The sequence below is a fragment of the Apus apus genome, chromosome 1 (genome assembly GCF_020740795.1).
Source record: "Apus apus isolate bApuApu2 chromosome 1, bApuApu2.pri.cur, whole genome shotgun sequence".
Classification (NCBI taxonomy): Eukaryota; Metazoa; Chordata; class Aves; order Apodiformes; family Apodidae; genus Apus; species Apus apus.
The window spans coordinates 177334914-177342368 of record NC_067282.1 but is presented as its reverse complement, the minus strand read 5'-3'; positions in this window follow the sequence as shown (position 1 = coordinate 177342368).

Sequence of the window (7455 nt, the reverse complement as noted above, 5' to 3'; positions counted from 1 at the left end):
CTCCCCTCCTCAGCTTTCCTGTAGGCCCCCTTCAAGTACTGGAAGGCCACTATAAGGTCTTCCCTGGAGCTTTCTCTTCTCCAGGCTGAACAGCCTCAACTCTCTCAGCCTGTCTTCATAGCAAAGGTGCTCCAGTCTTCTGTTCATCTCCATGGCCCTTCTCTGGATCCTCTCCAACAGGTTCTGAGGGCTCCAGAGCTGTACACAGTTTTCCAGGTTTAGCCTCACTAAGAGGAGAGTAGAGGGGCAGAATCAACTCCCTGGTCCTGCTGGCCACACTTCTTTTGATGCAGCCCAGGATGTGTTTGTCCCTCTGGGCTGTGAGCGGCTCATGTTGAGCTTCTTATCTACCACCTCCAGGTCCTTCTCCTCAGGGCTGTCTCTAGCCATTCTCCCCCAACCTGTGATTGTATTTGGGGTCGCACTAACCCAGGTGCAGGACCTTGAACTTGTCCTTGTTGAACTTCATGAGGTCGGCATAGGCCCACCACTTAAGCCTGTCAAGGTCCCTCTGGATGGCATCCATTCCCTCTAGGGTGTCAATCTCTGTACCCTTGTCATAGAAGGCCACCAAATTGGTCAGGCATGATTTGCCCTTAGTGATGTCATGTTGGCTGTCACCAGTCATCTCTTTATTTTCCATGTGCCTAAGCAGATTTTCTAGGAGGATCTGTTCCATGACCTTGTCGGGCACAGAGGGGAGACTGACCAGCCTGTAGTTCCCTGGGTCTTCCTTTTTCCCCTTTTTAAAAATATGAGTTACTTTTTTTCCAATCAGTGGGAACCACACCAGACTGCCATGTTCTCTCAAATATGTACTTTGATTGCTAGGTAGAGTCTGTTCCCAAGCCATAACTTATCCATTGAGGCCGAGTCAGCTAGAAGTGTTTTGCTTTGATTATTGAAAGAGGATTACTTGAGGGCTGCTTCTTCCCACCTCTGTTGCAGGACTTGTATAAAAGGGTTACACGTGAGAAAATACTGAAACGTCAATATTTCTTTCTGTATTGGGAATTTGACCTCCAAGATGTTGAACATCTGCTGCTAATGTTTATCTGGGATTTACAGATTTACAGAGTTGGATGGTGAGTAAATATAAGAATAGACAGGCGTGATAAAATTAAAATGTAGGGAAGATTACGAAAACTAAGCAAAAAAGATTCTATTGTTGTTTTTAGTTTACTGAACCTCTCTCACCCTAGAGCACTTTGTCTATCATTGGCCAGAAAAAAAATGAAAAGATAAATAAAATACTGATTTTGCTTGTTTAGTAAGTGAGCTAGAGCTCCTACAGTGTTCCCTCCTACAGTGTGTCACTGTAGCTATCTCCTTAAACTGAAGTATCACAGCCCTACACCACTGCTTTTAGAAACAGACCTGTGAACCTGTAACTTCCATGTTTTTACACTGTGTTTAACTATTTACCTCACTGTGAAATTAAAAGGCAAAAAATGTTATTAATGACATTTATTTTAAAGTGAAATGTTTTTTTGTTTTGTTTTGTTTTGTTTTGTTTTGTTTTAATGTAAGTAACTTTCTGAAAGCTCTCCAGTATACATGGAGTTTTAGCTAGAATGCAAGAGAATATAAGGCCACATCCTATAGACATTATTGCTGAGGGAGAAAACCCATCATCTTCCAAATGTGATTTAGGCACAGTGATCTTCCTCTCTACATCATTTTAGCCTGTTTCAGTAGAACAGAATATAGTTTCTTTAGTTCTAGTGTTTGACCCCTATAGGATAAATATGAATCATAGAATCCTAGAATAATTTGGGATGGAAAGGAACTTTAAAGATCCTGTGGTCCAACCTCCCTGCCATGTACAGGGTCATCTTTCATCAGATTAGACTGCTCAAAGCATCATCCAGTCTGACCTTGAAGGCTTCCAAGGATGAGGCATCTAAAACTTCTCTGAGCAACCTGTTGCTGTGTCTCACCACCCTCGTGTCAATAATGGATTCTTCCTTATATATATATGTCATCTAAATCTACTCATTAAATGGTTTTAAAACCATTACCTTCTGTCCCACCTCTACAGGCCCTAGAAAAATCTCTCTGTGTCTTTCTTATAAGGCCCCTTTAAGTACTGAAAAGTGTCCCTTTTTTGTAGGCTAAACAGGTCTTGGATTCTTAAGTGTATTTTTCATACTAAGCTTAAGAAGTTGCTATAAATCAATTTACAAGCTTTTCTGAAGAAGCTGCAGAGACCATTTAGATAAGTCTTGATTTTCTTTTGATCAGATAATTCAACTTTTAATTTTAAGTTACTTATATATTTGTTTTTAGATAAATGCAATCACCATAAGCTCAACCATTTTTAAAGGATGTTTACTAATATATTCTGTAAACATGATAATAGGAATCCATGTCTAGGTGTCTGAGATACTTTCTCTGCTTAATTCTTTAAGCAATTATTTTCCTATGCACCTAAACTTGTGCTACTTATTTTAACTCCTGACTCAGAAAGCTAAAAAGCTCAGAAAGTTCAATGGAAATGGCAACAGGTGACCTGACTGCATCACACCCTTGCACTGGTACTAGACAATAAGATACTAGAATTAAGAGCATAAACCTTTTCTTTAACTTACTGTTCAGCCAACAACACAAAATTCATGGGGTCATAATTTTGGACAGGGCCAAGAGGAAGGCAAACTTTGCAAACTGTCTGAAGAAGACTGAGTTTCAAAACAGGAATCCTAGTGATTTGCTCTGTAAATTATTTCAGATTTGTATCTAGTGAACATTTGATGTAAAATTCTGTAAAATTAATCAAAATTCTTCTCTCCTCCTTTCTTCCTTGTTTTAGCCATGAAGAGAGTATCAGACTCTGTACCCCAGTTTTATACAATTCAGAAATTAAAGCCTGAGCTAAAGTTCTGAAAAAAGATGTGGGGTTTCTGCTAACTGTCTTGTGTGTTTTCCACTAAGTACTCTAGATGTTATAAACCCCAATCTGGGATCCTGTCTTCTCCACATTCTTTGTAGAAATAGTAGCTCTGAGCATCACTACCAGAAATATGTAGTTGGCTTCCAGCAGGACTCCTGTTAATCAGTGCCCTGCAAGTGGTCGTAAAGTCTCAGCTTGCCTACAATTCACTGGAAAAGAGCCCAGCCAGGACACATTTCCACCAGGTCAGATGACTCAGTTGGCTCAGTGTCTACTTGATTTAATGACCCCAAATCTATTAATTAGATAAAAGACCCACAACAATAGTTTTTGCAAATATGTCTTTACCTTGAAAGGGATCTGAACATATTGATCTTGTAGCTTTTAAACTATACCTGTACAAATTTTTATGCCATATGCCAGTATGTTAGATTAATGGCATCTCATACTAGAGAATAGATGATTTAAAGCTAAGGACAGTGTGACTCCAAACAAAGGATCTAGGCCCTGTATATGGACCAGCTCATAACATATTTTGGAATATTGGTAGCAAAATAAAGTCACTGTTTTGACAGAAATTAAGCTGGACTACTACTTCAGAGTGAATAAGCAGATGCCCACTCTGCCTGTACTTTGATCTTTTCCAATAAAGGGTCTATCCAGCTGGTTGGCTTATGAAAAAGGGAGATTATCAGTCGCAGATGAAAAGTAGAATCCAGCAGCTGCTGGAATGCTGCATGCCAGTTCTGCTAAATTGTTTGCCTAGTGAATTTGCAGAGAAGTCAAAAGGTATTTAGAAGTCAGCATGGATTCTATTCTGACAGTGCCATAACAGACATATTTTGCTACATGGCTCTTTCAAATGAAGCATTTTGAGGAAAACCAAAAGTTTTCAGATATTTTCATAATCCTTCTAAGGCCTTTGATGCTATGAATTATTCTAATTTGTGTACAGTCCGTTTGGCTGCCCTAACTAGTAGATCAGCAGTATTAGGTTCTGTAATATGAGAAAGAAGGTTTCCTCTTATTAAGCAGGGAAGTTTTCTGAAACCTTGATTTCTTTTTCAAATAAGTTAAATTGATTTCATATTGGTGCTATGTGATAGAAATGTAGGGACAGCTATCAGCATATTCTTGAAACCTGCAAATGTAAAAAAAAAGAAGTCTCATATCCTGTAGATGACCTATTGACCACGGATTGCTTTGCTACAAAGTACAGTGATCTCACAGTGTTTTAAAAAAAAAAAACAAGGCCAAGAGTTTATGCTCCCCACAGGACAGGGTTGCTTTTTTAACAGCCCTCCTGGTGTCCAGTTACTCAGGCTGCAACAAGTTTTGTTATCTTGGTAATGAAAGATGGTGATTGCTGGTGACATCCCAAAGTAAATCAGCATGGCTTAGCAACACTTAAGTAAATTATGGTACCAGCCACTGACTAAACTCAAAATTAGTTTTTGAATGGGAATATTACGCTGATGTTGTCATAGTTTTATGGCTTCAAGATTTGGACAGATGGCTATGTAAATGCCTCATTCATTTCCACCTATGCTGTTTAAGTGAATTCCTGGTGTCAAGTGGCAAAATATGAAAACTAGTACTGAAGCTCTGGAGGTCTGTAAAAGCACTGACATTGACACTCTAATTATCATATCTTAAATGAGACAGAAAAGTCATATAGTTCATACGCCTGAGAGAGCATCCCATTTTTTTCGTTTAAAAGGGTGCAGAGCTAGGTGGCTGATCTCAAAGCTAATCATAAAGCATGTAAGGTAAACTTTTATCTCAAGACAAACTTTGATGGCAAAAAATCCTGGGGACATACATATTGCTTCTCATACACTAAGCTGAAAAATCTTCAGGGTAGAGCAGAAGAAAACAAAAGCATAATTAAAAAAATGAGTACCCAATTCACAGATGCCTTCAGGCTGTCCCAGGTTTTGCCTGTGACATGTCCACAGGCTACTTATGCCTTCCAACTGAATTCACACTTATCGTAGAATCCATGAGTGAACTTTGGAAAGCTGGTGCAGATTTTCATATGTTGATGACAAGGAAAAGTGTGTTTGTCCTGTAATAGTATGAAATGGGATGTTCACCACAAGTATCTCTTGGCTCACTCCAGACTACTGCAGAGGGTTTATTGTCTGTTATTTGTTTACAGTCTTCTTGCTTTGAATATCAATGTGGGAAAGGCCTGATTTAGTCCTAAAGCAGAATTTGTATTAGTGAACTTTGGCAAGGGGGTTCTAGTACCTAAAGAGAATTTACTAGAATATTGTGGTTTTGGGGAGCTTTTTACATTTGAAAGCAGAGTAAAACCTGAAAAATTAAACTTTGTGAACCATAAGAAGACTCATTACACAATGCATAACTACAGCAGACCTTAATTAATGCAAACTGCAGCATTGGTTTCTATAGTTTGGACAGATGAGTTGCTGTCTTTTCAAGCAATAGAAATGTTCAAGTGCCCTACAAAATAATTATAGTCTGAAGTGTTCCCCTAGGCTTGAACCAAGAGGAAGAAAAGAACCCAAACAAAGAAACAAACCAAACAACCCCAAACCAAACCAAAACAGAAGATGTAAAGATTTTACCTTTCCTTGGATTTTTGTCTCAGGTTATACTAAAGAAATGGTAATTGCAGTTTAAATTATAAAAGCTACACTCTAATCCCATTGTAGTACCACTGAAATTATTAAACATATTCATGTTAAAACAGAGAACAATTTGTTCAGCAAAATCTGGTCTGAAGAAAATTATCTTAGGCCTTAAGAGGTCATAACATTTTCCCCAGTGTCTACAACAAAGCTATAGTAGGACCTTAGAGAGAGTTGAAGGAGTTGGTTATATTATATCTACATATCTGAAGGTTAAAGTAAGAGAATGAAACATGTTCAGGTTAAATGATGCTATTAATGCAATGACTTTACGTACAGCATTTCTAAAACATTCATGTACACTTATACCATTTACTACTACTTTTGTTATACCCAGAAGAACTTGTAGAAATTTAAACAAATATCTATGAAATAAAGCATAGATATAATATATGCATTACTTTTCTATTGTTTCGTGTCTGATCCTGGAGACTGCTATTTCTCAGACTGCAATCTTAAAAAAAAAATCAAAGCTCCCTTTTGGTCTGAAATTCCTGAAGTTTTGGCCAGTAGTCAGAGGACAAATCTAGTTCTGAAATCTAGGGTATAACACCCAGATAATGCTGGACACTAGACAGATGATCAGGATACTTTTATTCCCTTGACTCAGACCTGTTTTAAACAAGCTTCTCAGTTTACTGTCTCAGTATAAATCTTTGTGAAACATTTCCTTACAGCTCCAGGGTAAAATATGGATGTCAAAGCCTGTTAATAATTGAGATGTCTTCCAAAACAGCAGAAATGCTGGTTTGTCCTCTGAATCCACAGTAGTATCTTTGTTTAGACCAGAATCTCTATGATGGGTCTAACTTGGATACCAAAAAACACCGTTTCTTTAAAAAATACTGTGGCTTGCCACGGATACTGAAAAAAGAATCTCAAACAAGTCAAAAACCAAAGTCATGGAAAGGCTAAAATGAGTTAGCAATGCCCAGTTCTAAGTTTTGGGAGACCTTGCTGTGTTTCTCATGCACCTGTAGTATAGATCCATCCCACAATTTCGCAGTCAGCAAGAACTCTTCTATGCTGTTTTAATATGTTCTGCTCTGATCAACTTGTTTGGTTATTTGCCTATTTCCATATATATCAAGCCTTCATGAACAATGATTAAAGGTACTATTCTCAGGGGTATGCTTTGGACTTTTTAAAATTTTTAGTGCCCTGATTTGTTAGTGTGTTTGTGTTTGTGTGTGCATGTGTGTGTGCGTGTGTGTGTTTCTGGGCACAGGTACTTTTGTTATAAATTATGCCAATTGTATTTAAATGGCAAAGTTTTTCTCTCTCAATATTAATAGTTACAATTACTTGTGAATGAGGAGGATAAAGGTCTTTGATGTTTTAGAACATATATAGAACTCTCTATAATTATTATTAAATATATTTTGTTATAAGTAATCAAATTAACATTCTATACTTTATAATTCTTATTTTCACCAATCTTCCAAACTTTTAATTTCCCTTCTGTTCAACTAGTGTCAGCAAGCAAGAAATATATATGCATGAAATACATATTAGTGTATTATATATAGATATCGGTTACTGCGAATTCATTGTACAAGGTCATTTCAGCTGCTTACTTCATTAGACAGAGAAATCTGATTACATTGCTTTTCATTCCATAATGACTGGTGAAACTGACAAATATGTCAAACAGAACGAACATTCTTCCTGACCTTGGATACTTAAGATTTCTTACATCCCTTGCTGAGGATGTTTTCTTGCTCTTCCTAGGCTCTCAAGTAGCACTTTTCTCTCTTCCTTCTCTCTTCTGACATCTCATTGTACCTTCTAAAATACCTTCCTTTTTTCAGTGCCTTTGAAACAAGTGAAAGTGTTTTTACTTATACTAGTTTCAGGCTGACCCAGCCTCACTGTTATCAGTGTTCCAGATTTTCACAGTTGTTAGAG